This window comes from Humulus lupulus, chromosome X, assembly GCF_963169125.1.
Source record: "Humulus lupulus chromosome X, drHumLupu1.1, whole genome shotgun sequence".
Lineage (NCBI taxonomy): Eukaryota > Viridiplantae > Streptophyta > Magnoliopsida > Rosales > Cannabaceae > Humulus > Humulus lupulus.
In genome coordinates this window covers 143,731,840-143,744,248 of record NC_084802.1, presented here as the reverse complement: position 1 = coordinate 143,744,248, position 12,409 = coordinate 143,731,840, and positions in this window count along the sequence as shown.

Here is a 12,409-nt window from a genome sequence, read left to right as displayed (position 1 = left end):
ACTAACATTGATGAGTTGTGACTAAGAAAGTATTAATGACAATTTTTTGTTGTCGCAAAAGAAATATTAATGACAATAAAAATTGTTACTAAAGATAAATGAGTTGTGACTAAAGGGTATTTCTGACTAATTGTGATAACTTAGTAATAACTTTAAGTTATAAATAATAGTTGTGATAAAGGTGACTTTTAGTGACAATAATAATTTTATAGTGGCCAAAACTTTTAGCCATGAAATTTATAACCAAGTCAAAAAAAAAAATTTGTGACAATTTTTAGTCACAAAATTTTAGACTTTTAGTGATAACTATTGTTGTGACTAAAAGTCAAGTTTTTTTGTAGTGAAATATATCTTAAAATACACTTATTATTAATTATATTTCTCACAAATCTATCTGCCTTAAAAGACAATTGTATCCTTAATTTTAATTTAGGTTTTTATTCTTATGTTCTCATTTCCCCAATATCTCATGCCACCCACCTCCACCATATTCTTCATGGGAAATTTGACTTTTAATGCATTAAGTCACATTGTATAATAAAATTATATCAATTGAAAAAAACCTCACATTTTTATTCTAGTATTATTTGGATTCCTAAAAATACCCCTATCATAAATTTTCCTCTCTTTTTCTCCCATTGTCTTCTCTCTCTCTATCTCTCAAGCTATTGTACACCAAAAAAATAAGGCAGCTTAATCTATACAAATTTCGAGCTTATTTCAGGGCAAGTTGTGAATCCTTTGAAGGCAAGGACTTCATTTTGGATTTTGGATAAAAAATCGTATGGGTAAGTATATATTTGTTATATGTAGTGAGGAAACTTGTTTATCAATATTGATTTTGCTATTTCGAACAGATCTGTGTATGCCTTCATGTTTTATTGTAATTTTTCACTGTCGGAATGGATTTTTGTTCCTTTCTTGGTTTTTTTTCTGGGTTTTTTGTCTGCCTCGATGGTCCTCGATGGATCTCGATAAACCCCTCATTTGTTTATATCATTTGTCTACCTCGATAGGAGTCGATGGTCATCGATGGACCTCGATAAACCCTCACATATTTATATTATTTGTATACCTTGATATGCCTCGATGAGCCTCGATGGACCTCAATAAAACCATCACATAAGGGGGAAATGGCTACCTCGATGAGACTCGATGGTCCTCGATGGACATCGATAAAACCATCACATAAGGGGGGAAATGGCTACCTCGATGAGACTCGATGGTCCTCGATTGACCTAGATAAAAACCTCAGACTTTAGGAACAATGGGTACCTCGATGAGACTCGATGGTCCTCGATGGACCTCGATAGAGGCATAAAACTTAATTTATGTAGTGTATGCCTCTATGGGACTCGATTGGACTCGATGGGTTGACCTCTATAGTTTGATAGTTTGACCTTGATATGAATCGATATTTTGTTGTTTTATGTTGTAGTTTAACTTTTTGACCTTATTTTTTGTTGCAGATTCGACTGTTTCCATATTTGTTGCATTCAATGGTGTTTGGGAACTCGAAAATAGGGATTGGGTTTTCAGGGATGCTGAAAATCAAGTTCTACCCGTGGAGAAGGGTGTGACTTATGAGCAACTGCTTGAAATTCTGTACGATGAGCTTGAAGTGGATAAATGTGTGCATGACTTGAAAATTGAGGTCCCGTACACATGCCTATCACAATCCGTCAAACCTATTGTTATAAAAAATGATAGGCATGTGCGTGCATTCATTGGGTTATCATCGAAATCTGTAGAGAAGCTGATTCCTCTATGTGTGACATTGATTAAGAAGGGAGGTATAAGAAATGCATCGGCTTCTGCCAGCGTTAATAAAGAAGTTCGATTTGAAGATAACATTTCTCCTCCATGTCATGGTTTCAAAGGAACTCAAGGTGACGTTGGAACATGTGTTCCCGAGACAAATCCAGACATCATAGTCCATGATGATATCCCAGTTAGAGATCCGCCATATTTGCATGACACGACGGAGTACGATCCCTATGGCTACGATCCTGTTGCTGATGCAATAGATCTTGGTGGGCTAGATGTTAGGGCAGATTTTCCAACACAGAGTTAAGATGTTATGGTAGATGAGGAGCGCAGAATAGAAGATCGACAAACATCTGGGACCAACAGTAGTCGTCCAGGTCCAAGTAGAACCGATGATAGTTTTAGATGGAGTTCTCCATTGGACTTAGGTGAAGATTGTAGAACATGGAGTGCTCCCATGTTCACCAAAGATGATATAGAGGCCTCACATCAACATCATTCCTCAACCAGCAAAGCTTCAGAAGAATTGCACCTTGGGAAGTTCTTTCAGAACAAGCTTGAATTGAAAACCAAAGCATCCATATTTGCGATGAAGAATAATTTTGAGTTTATGATGAAGAAATCTGGGACTGATGTGTGGTACATTACTTGCAAGGATCCTGATTGTGGTTGGAGATTGAGGGGTAAGAAAAAAATGCGATCTGAAATGTTCGAGATTACTGTATACAACGAAGTACACACTTGCTCACAAGATATTCGAGATAAGGACCACCGTCAAGCATCACCGTGGGTTGTTGGGCACTTAATCAAGAGGAAATTTGCTACCGATGGTACTCGGTACATGGCAAACAACATAAGGGAGGACATGAAGCACCATTTTGGGGTCGAAATGAGCTATGAGAAGGTGTGGAGATGCAGAGAAAAGACTCTTATGTATGTCAGAGGGACACCTGAGGAATCATACTCCAAGTTACTTGGATATCTGTGTCAATTGGAGCATAAGAACCCAGGTACAATTACTGATTTTGTAGCAGAAGATGGTCGTTTCTTGTATTGCTTCTTTTCCCTCGGTGTTTCTAGGCGTGGTTTCCAATACTGTCGTCCTGTAATTTGTGTGGATGGCACATTCTTGAAAAATAAGTATGGTGGCCACATGCTCTGTGCTGTTGCGTTGGATGCAAACAACCAGTTGTTTCCAATTGCGTTTGCATTGGTGGACAGTGAGAACCATAACTCTTGGACTTATTTCATGAGAAAATTGAAGGAAGCCATAGGGGACGTTGAGAACCTTGCTTTTGTATCGGACAGGCATAAAAGCATTAATCATGCTTTGGAGCTTGTGTTCCCAGGTGCCTTTCATGGTGCATGTTACCATCACATCTGTATGAATGTGGTGGCAAAATTCAAAACTGACCACGTGCAAGACACCATGGGGTGTGCAGCGTACGCATTTTGAAGAACGGAATTTCACAATTTCTTTGACAAGATTAAGGTAATTAATCCACCCATTGCTCAATATCTAGAGGGAATTGGCTTTGAAAGGTGGAGTAGCGCTTATTTTCCTGGTAACCGATACAATATCATGACGAGTAACTATGCAGAAATCTTTAACAATAAAACCAAGGAGGCAAGGAGCTTTCCATTCGCCACTTTTCTTGAATTCATAAGATTCACTCTTCAGTCTTGGTTTGCAGATAGACGTGAAAGAGCTGCAAAAGCAACAACTGTGTTATCACCTGAGATGGAAAAGGATTTGAAGCAAATAGGTGATAAAGCAATTTTCCTAGATGTCCAATTCCTTGGTCATCACGAATTTCTTGTGGTCGATGGTAATGGTGATGGTGAGGTGAACTTGGCCACAAAATCATGATTTTGTGGCATGTTCCAAACCTTTGGGATACCCTGTGTACATGCTTTTGCTGCAGCTAGAAAAAAGAAGCATAAACATTTACTCATTGTGTTCCCCTTACTATAGAATCGAAGCATTGAGGGACACTTATAAAGATACTATTTACCCTGTTGGGAACGAGGATGAATGGGTAATCCCTGATCACATCCGAGATACGATTGTCGGCATCCCCGTTGAGAAAACCCTTGTAGGAAAGCCCAGGAAGCAGAAAGTGGGTAGGCGAAAGACAAACCGCTATGCTTCACGAGGGGAAAAGATCATCAAGCCACGTAAGTGTAGCAGATGTGGTGGTAGTGGACACAATAGGAAGTCATGTAAGGCTAGGATTTAAAAATTTGTGTTATGTAATTATTCAATTGATTTTGCTGCATTTATTATATGGAGTACTTCTTCTAATACTTTGTTGGTTTTGATCTAAATATATGCATTTATTATTATTTAGCTATCAAGGCAGATTTGGTTTGACCTATTGCGTTTTGTCGAGGCAGACACATTATGTGAATTTAGTAGTTTTTTATTTAATAACTTTTTTCAAAAAAATATTATTTCATAAAAAATAATATACAAAACTAACTATATGCTATACTATACAAGATGTGTATCAAGAAAATGTAAGGAGCATCACGGGGACAACTTCTGATAGAATAGGTCCACACACCACTTGGTCCTGAAATGTTGGATGTTCTCATCGATAATGGTATTGAGTGGTAGCCTGGCAATCAAATGCTCGATATGTTTGATGGCAAACATACCACAATCCCCACTGCATATAATCAATTTTGTGTCAATACAAGATAAAAATAACTTTGATATTCAATTTTCAAAATACACTAATTAAATAGGGGAATACCTTGTCTTAGTCTGAGGACACTCCTCTGGAGGAATACGACAATATGAAAAAGGCTTTGCGTTCTGCTCAGGAGATACCTGGAGGTCCTCATGGTCGTAAAACATGCCAAAACACCATAACAACGAAGGCAAAAATAAGCACCAAGGCTTGATCACTTCCTTCAATAGAGTTGGACTAAGCATGCTATGGTTGGAATCATAAATGTTGATGCACCACGTTGGAATGGAGACTTCAATGGCTATCCAATGTGCGGCTTTCTCAACGTGCAAGGAAAAATATACTTCACTCATATTTTGCCATGATATGAGGAATTGATTATCATCGCCCTTCAACATTTTCAGCACATCGTCGTCCCATGTATACTTAGTGCCAGTCTCTCTGAAATGATTCCAACGACCTAGGCACACTTGGGGGAATGCGGTGTTCATGATCGCAGCATCCTGCCGAAATGCAGCATGATAAAAGTGGCGTCGGCGACGTAGCATGTGCAAAGCGGCATCAATATGCTGAAAAAACATGAAAATTCGTTAGTACCATCAATATAATTTAAGATTGAATTGAAAACATAAATGTAATTAACATACTGAATCCCAAAGCCAAGTCTGGACTGTGTGCAACTGCAAGAACCATGCCACACCGTGCGTCCCAGTATGAATGTTTCAATCTCTCTTGTTGTCGATCTTCCCGATGATCCACTTATAGAAGCTCTTCTCCTGTTGCGGGTCGCACTTCCTCGAAGGTTCTGCAACTAGCCCCTGTTTATCTTGTCTCATCCTCTTCGTTGGGTCGGTGAAGTCATCAAAATGCTTGGCCCTGCGTTTCTTCCTGACAACTTCAAGGCCAACTGCCTCCTTAGGCTATAGTACTCGTACACTGAGACTGTCAACTACAGATGTCTGAGCCTGTGGAGTGGAGGGTTGATCACCGGGCTCGCAGTCTGCAGGCAAGATATCAGACTCTATATCTGATTTTACATCGGTGGATCGACCTTAGTCTGATTCTGAGCCAACTGAAAGCAGCTGCGCCAACTGAGCCATGATCGTAGTCTGATTCTGAAGTAAGGTTGCCTGGCCCTCCTCAACCCTCTTGAGCCTCTACATCAATTTCTCATAATCAGGCTGGGCAACCTGACTAGAGGAAGCTGCAAAGGCCTGTGAAGTGCCCTCCTCAACCCTCGGGACATTCTCGTAAAAAATGGAGGCTTCCTTTGCAACTTTTGCCAGCTTCTCTGCCTCCTTCTTAGGTATTACTACTTCCCCCACTGCAGTCCCAGCCTCCCCCACAGTTGATTCCAACTCAGAGAATAACCTGGAATCAACTTCTGGGAGGCTATTATAGTAGACTACCTCACCGGGACGTGGCTTCAGCATGGAAAATACCACTAACTGCATGGTTGAATAACATGTGTCAGGAAAAATTTAATAAAATAAATCGTTAATCAATTTATTTGTGACATTTAACAAGATAAAATGGAGCTTACTCGACGGTCGGCGAATATAGGAACCAACTGAGCTATTGAAATAGTGATATCAGTCTTCCACTACAACAACTTTTAATATATATTACATTAAAAAATAACACATATTTAAAAGTGTTATTAATAAGCAATTAAAGAAACACGGCCCCATATGTGAAATTTCATTTGGCGCCATATGAAATATATAACTAGGCGCCAAATGAAAATAAGAGACACGGAAGCACACAGTAAACTAGTCTCAGCCTCCGAACCCCTAAGCCTTATTGAATCCCTAATTTCAGCTTTCATCTCTTTGCCTCTCTTTCTTTCTTTCTTTCGTCTCTTTGCCTCTCTTTGCTTCTCTTTGCTTCTCTTTCTTTCTGGTTTCCTAGTCTCTTTCTTTGCTTCTCAACTTCTCTTTCTTTCTCTTTCTTTTTTCGTCTACACAATCACGTTATTCTCCTCCACTCACTCTCGTCTACACAACCACTCACTCACTAATTTCTAGTTTCGTCTCGTCATTCTCTGCCTCACGCGAGTCTCTGGAGCACACGACGTCGGTGAGAGCTTCCGGAGGACACAACGGAGGTCATTTTTCTGGTTGTCTCGTCTATCTCTGCCTCACATAATGATTCTCCCCTGCTGGAAGCAAGAACATCTTTGTGAGGTGAGTTTTTTTTATACAAATTTCACATAATCAATATATAAATATAGGGTGAGCTTCTACTGCGATTTTGTGTTTCATCTCGATTTTGTGTTTCATCTCAAGTAAAGTGCTTCATACACTTTCTTTCCACTCAATTTTTGGGGAATTGGGATTTGTGTGGTGGGTTGATGGATTGGGTTTTCGCCGTTTGATTGAAAACTTTCAGGGCTTTAGTGCCCCTGGCCGTTCATATCCATGATCATCAGCGTTCCATGGACCCATCTCTAGTGCAAAACGCTCCTTCATTAGAGGAAGAAGAAGAAGAAAAAGACGAGTGGGGTATGTAATGTATTCTTTTGACACTTTCATTTCTTCACTTTTTATGTATTTATTTTAACTTTCCCAAGTAACCCTCTTGTTTGGTTTCCCAGAAAATTACTGAAAAAAATGCAAAATAAGTGTGAAAGTTTGGTTTTTTATTGCTCAAGTTGTAATGGGTTTGTATTGAGTGTGATATATTAGCCCAAGTGACTCATTTGGTTGAACGAGCTCAATTTATGTATGTATTGCATTATATACAGATTTGATATTTTTTTCACAGCACTGTTTGAGGATAATTGCATAAGAATTGGACATTGATTGTTTGAATTAAGTGTTTGGTTGGTGTTGCGAATGCCAAAGGTTTGTTTCATAGTTGCCATATTTGATTCATGGCCAGTTAAATGAGTTGCCTTGCATTAAAATCTTAGGTTTATATTTTTGTTTCCCCTGAGTTTTCTGATTTTGAGTATGCATTTACCATTCTTAATGTGATGTTACATGATGAAACAATCTGTTTGTTTTCCAGCTAAAGTTGGAAATGAAAATTGAGTGAATTCCCATTTTTTCTTAACGTCTATAGAAGTAAGTAAGGGTCAAGGTAGCGAGATTTAGTTTCTGATTAAACAAAATTTTTTCCTTTTGGGGTTATATATGTTTTGAAGCTTCCTTTGTCTACGCATATCCAAATATTGGCATTTTATTTAACAAGAAACAAAATGTTAGATGCAACTTTGAAGTGGGTTCCTCAATTGGGATTATTCATATCTATTAGCATTGTCAACAATTAGTGGAGGTGCATAAGAAATGGGGATCTGGGTTTGTTGTGATATGATATTATTGTTTGCAAAACGCTGTGAAAGATTATATGGCAAACCGTCAAATCAATATAATAGACCTAAACATGTCACAGCATATTTAGGTGCTTACACGCGGTCTATCTTATGACATAATGTGTCTGTTCCATCCTCTAGTTGTCTCAGAAATGATTAGGGCACTGAACTGAACTAGATGCCATTTTCAATGTGTCACCAACTTCTCTTTCTTTGCTTCTCTTTCTTGCTTCTCTTTGCTTCTCAGCTTCTCTTTCTTTCTCTTTTTTTTTCGTCTACACAACCACGTTATTCTCCTCCACTCACTCTCGTCTACACAACCACTCACTCACTAATTTCTGGTTTCGTCTCGTCATTCTCTGCCTCACGCGAGTCTCTGGAGCACACGACGTCGGTGAGAGCTTCCGAAGGACACAACGGAGGTCATTTTTCTGGTTGTCTCGTCTATCTCTGCCTCACATAATGATTCTCCCCTGCTGGAAGAAAGAACATCTTTGTGAGGTGAGTTTTTTTTTATACAAATTTCATATAATCAATATATAAATATAGGGTGAACTTCTAGGGTGATTTATAATCTGATTTCATTTTTTTTATATTATATTCAAAGCTAGAGAAATAACAAAACCTGTGTGCATACAACACATATACATATATATAGTAGCATTTCTTTCTTTTAGATTACTGAGCAGGTAAACTTCTATGCCATGAGCCATAGATTTCTTTGTGATGCAGAATAGAAAAAACAAAGAAAAGGGCTAAAAATACCATAGTCCACTGTAGGATTGGTAATGAACATGGTAGATTTATGATTTGGGATGAACATACAAATTATAAATGATGAATAAAATAAATATATATGTCATCATGACTGAGAATTTTATACAATTGAATATAGTTTATGTAAGTAATAAATTTGAATATTGAATATTGTCCGAGCCAATCAATTTTTGTCAAGACACATTACAAATTTCAATTGAGTGTTTGTTTGAACTTGATTTATTAATAGAGCTCACCATGATGAAGTGAATCTTCTCTGTACATATAACCTTGATCTAGCTTTCTATGTTTGTTATTGAACCAACAATATTTTATTTCAATCTCTTGCCCTAACTTCTCTCTATTCAATTCTATTTCAGATTTTGTTTTTAGAAATTGGAAAATGTTGTTGAGCTGTGGGGTAAGCTATTTTCACTCTGCTATTGTGTGACTTAATATGATTAAGATCTTGAGGTAATATCATTGATTTTATTATAATGATTTTATTTTGATGTTAATATATGTGTTGGTTACTGTCACTACTATTGCTTGAAATGGTTTTCAATAACTACAAGAAAGTGCTACATTACTTTCACTAGTATTTCTTCATTTTCATGTTGCCAAGCTAATTATTTTCAATAACTCAGATTTTATGGCTGTTAATGGGTATCATAGCAGGAAAAAACTGTATTTCTCACCCATTTGTGAATTAATTCAAGCGAAATAGATGGTTAGATAAATGAAATGGAAGTTGCTCGTTGCTCACTTTGGTAGAAATTCTTCAAACTTGGCATTTTCTTTGTATAGCTCTCTCTATAAAATTGTCTACTATATTCATATCTATGTTAATGAAGCAACTAGTAAATGATTTATGGGTTGTTGGGGATTAGTTGGGTGATTTATATATACATACATGTGTGTTCTTAGCTTCAGGTTGAGCATTTTTCTTAAATAGTCACTGTTTGTTCTTGTTTGGAATCAAAATCCCGACTATATATCTTAATAAGTATGGATGAATCTCAATGAGTCATATTTATATAATTATTTTTGCATCTTATGTATGCTCATTCCCATATATTGATTTGTTCGGGCACTAATTGAAGTTGTTAAAAATCATGTGTTTACCGAGTTTTTCGGAAACGAATAACTAACAGAATAATAAAAAGATAAGAACTGTAGAAATACTGAAATGTAACTAAACAAACAGTGTTTTTACGTGGTTCAGGCGTTAACAAGCCCTAGTCCACGAGTCGATGTTATTATACTTGGAAAAGATTACAGTAAGATGGCTGGTGCATAAGAACTTCACACGCTCACAATGTTTCTCTCGGGTTCTCTTGAAGAAGATGAAGCTAGAGAGATTTTAGTAGAGTTTTTTGCTATATCATTTGTTCGTCCCTCCTCTTGTAAAATGAAGGGGTCTTTATAGCTAGGGTTTTGGATTAGGGTTTTTCTCTACGTACATGAGTTTTAATTACACCAGCCATAAATAGGGATACAATTACTATAGTAGCATGGCTACAAGACTCTATGTGGGTATATTTACGTGAAAGTATGGGGATCACACAAAGTCAGCCGTCTTTTCCAAGTTGTCAGCGGAACAGTAGGCGAAAAGGTACCCTTAGGCGTGCTGGGATGTGTGCGGCTTTGACCTGACGGGCGTGTCAGGCGGGATCCTGTGTCAGGCGGATATCATTCCAAATATGCCTCCTCCAGGACTCGACCGTTTGGCTTTGTTCCGTGCGAGGCACGGAACTGCTTCCGCGGAGACCACTCGAAGAGCTTCTCCTGGAAGGAGCTTCCCCGATGGATACTCCTTCGGGAGCTCCGGGAGAGTTGACGAGTTTCCGTATGGTGTTTGCTTGGAAGAGTAATCCGGACACCAAGCGGGAGAGGTGAAGCCTTTCTGTATATCCGCGAGCTCTGGTCACCTATCGTGAAGGACATCGATAATTCTGTTTCCCCGAGGCCATCAATCTAAACGCTATCCGGAAATCTGGATAACATTTACCCCCCAAGGTCACGGAGCTTTGAGGGATCCGGGAGCTTGTACAATCGGTTTCTTAGATTAGGCGAGGGGGCACCTTCTGTGTTCCCGGAAGGGTTCCTTTTTCCCGCCTGAGTGTTAGTATGGAAAAGAAAGAGAATTTCTTCTGTTTGAGATCAAGTACTCAAGTGCGGCAAGGACCACGTGTCATTCTGGGAATGGTTCTGCGACCAAGACGTGTGCGTGAGGCGACTGGTTGAGTATGCGTGCGTCAGTCATCTAACTAATGATTTGACGGTTTTTAATGGTACTCCGGGCCCGAGGTGGTGTAATGATGGGAAATAAATACTTTATTCCCATCCGAGGAGTCATAAATAGGATCGTCGCTTCCTCTCCAGCCGTTGGATCTGATGCACACGGAATGGGAAGATCGGGACCGTCCACTTGAGGAATTCGAAACGGCCTCTTCCCTGCTATAAAAACGAGGGAAAGGACCTTTCTTCCTCTTTACGCTTTTAGATTCTCCATCTTTAGGATTTTCAGATTTCCAAACCTTCGAACTCTCAGGCTTCCCAGCTTACGTTCCCCCGAACTTGCCATTTCTTTTGGTAAGTATCTGGAAACTTTTCTTTTTGATTTGGCAGTGGGTTTACTCCCGAAGTTCCTGGTTTGAATCGCCGTTCGTCTTTGCAGCTTTTACTTCTCGCGATCGTGCTGTGCAGTGATCCAGTTACTCCCTCAACCTCCAACTACCCGAACATCAGTAAGTATTTCTACTTTGCTCTTTCCTCCCAAACCTTAGGTTGTTGGTAGTTGTTAGAGTAGAGGTTTCTGCCATTATTGCTTATGTGCATTTGTGAATAGGGCTTTGGTAGGCATGTGATTGATTGTGAGTCGATAAGTAGCCTTTTCTGCATGTTTTGGCGATTTGCGTTTGGAAAGTCGTCCCGTGTTTTGCTGTTTTAGGGCATAAGCATGAACGCCTTTAGGGTGTCTTTCTCTGGAAAAACACTTCTTTTGGTGGGCTTAGGCTCGGGGTCTGAGTCTGGTTCCTTGCTGTCCTTCGGGTGGCATGGTGCCAACCCCTCGGTAAGCTCGGTGGGAGCCTCTCCAAGCAGTTTTCGAGGAGGGTCTCCCCGACGCCTTTGATACCACTAGGGTATGACAAGGGTGCTGACTGCTTAGAGTGTTTTCTTCTTTCTTTTCTTTTGTCCAGTGACGAACATCTCGAAGGAACAACTCCTTGCTGCGGGGGAGGCTGATTCTGCCCAAGAGAAAGGCTCTCCTGTCGCGGGTGGAAAGGGGAAAGGAAAAGCGAAAGCGGTCGCGGCTAGCCCACCAACCTCCAATAGTTCCATCTGGGAGATGGACCAAAAACCGAACCTTTTCAGGAATTATGGCATGCTAGAGCTGTATTCCTCTGAGGCAGGCCTGAAGAACATCCCAGGTCTGATGTGGCACCGTCTGTCGGTGCTGGGCGAGTCAGCTAGCCAGAGCCACGAAGGCTTTGGTGCCTGGAGTTGGGCACACATAGTGTGCGGAGCGCACTTGCCCCTAAGGAGTTACTTCGCCAATTTCTGTGTGAAGGCGGGGATTGCCCCCTTCCAGTTAATTCCTCCCAGTTACAAGCTCTTAGCGGGGTGGTTCATCTTTTGCAAGTCCCGGAGGCTGGAAGCTCCTACCCCGGAGGAGGTGCTGTACTTTTATGGGTTGAAGTCTCAGCCTATGAGGGGTCATTCAGACAAGGTGGGGTTTTATAGGCTAGAAAGGCACCCGGATGTGATGTGCCCCACTTGTCATACCGCGAGGGTTCCAGACCTCCGGGAATACTGGTTCCTGACGACTGGCTTCCCGCTGAAGAGGGTGCCAGCTCTATCTTTGGATTTC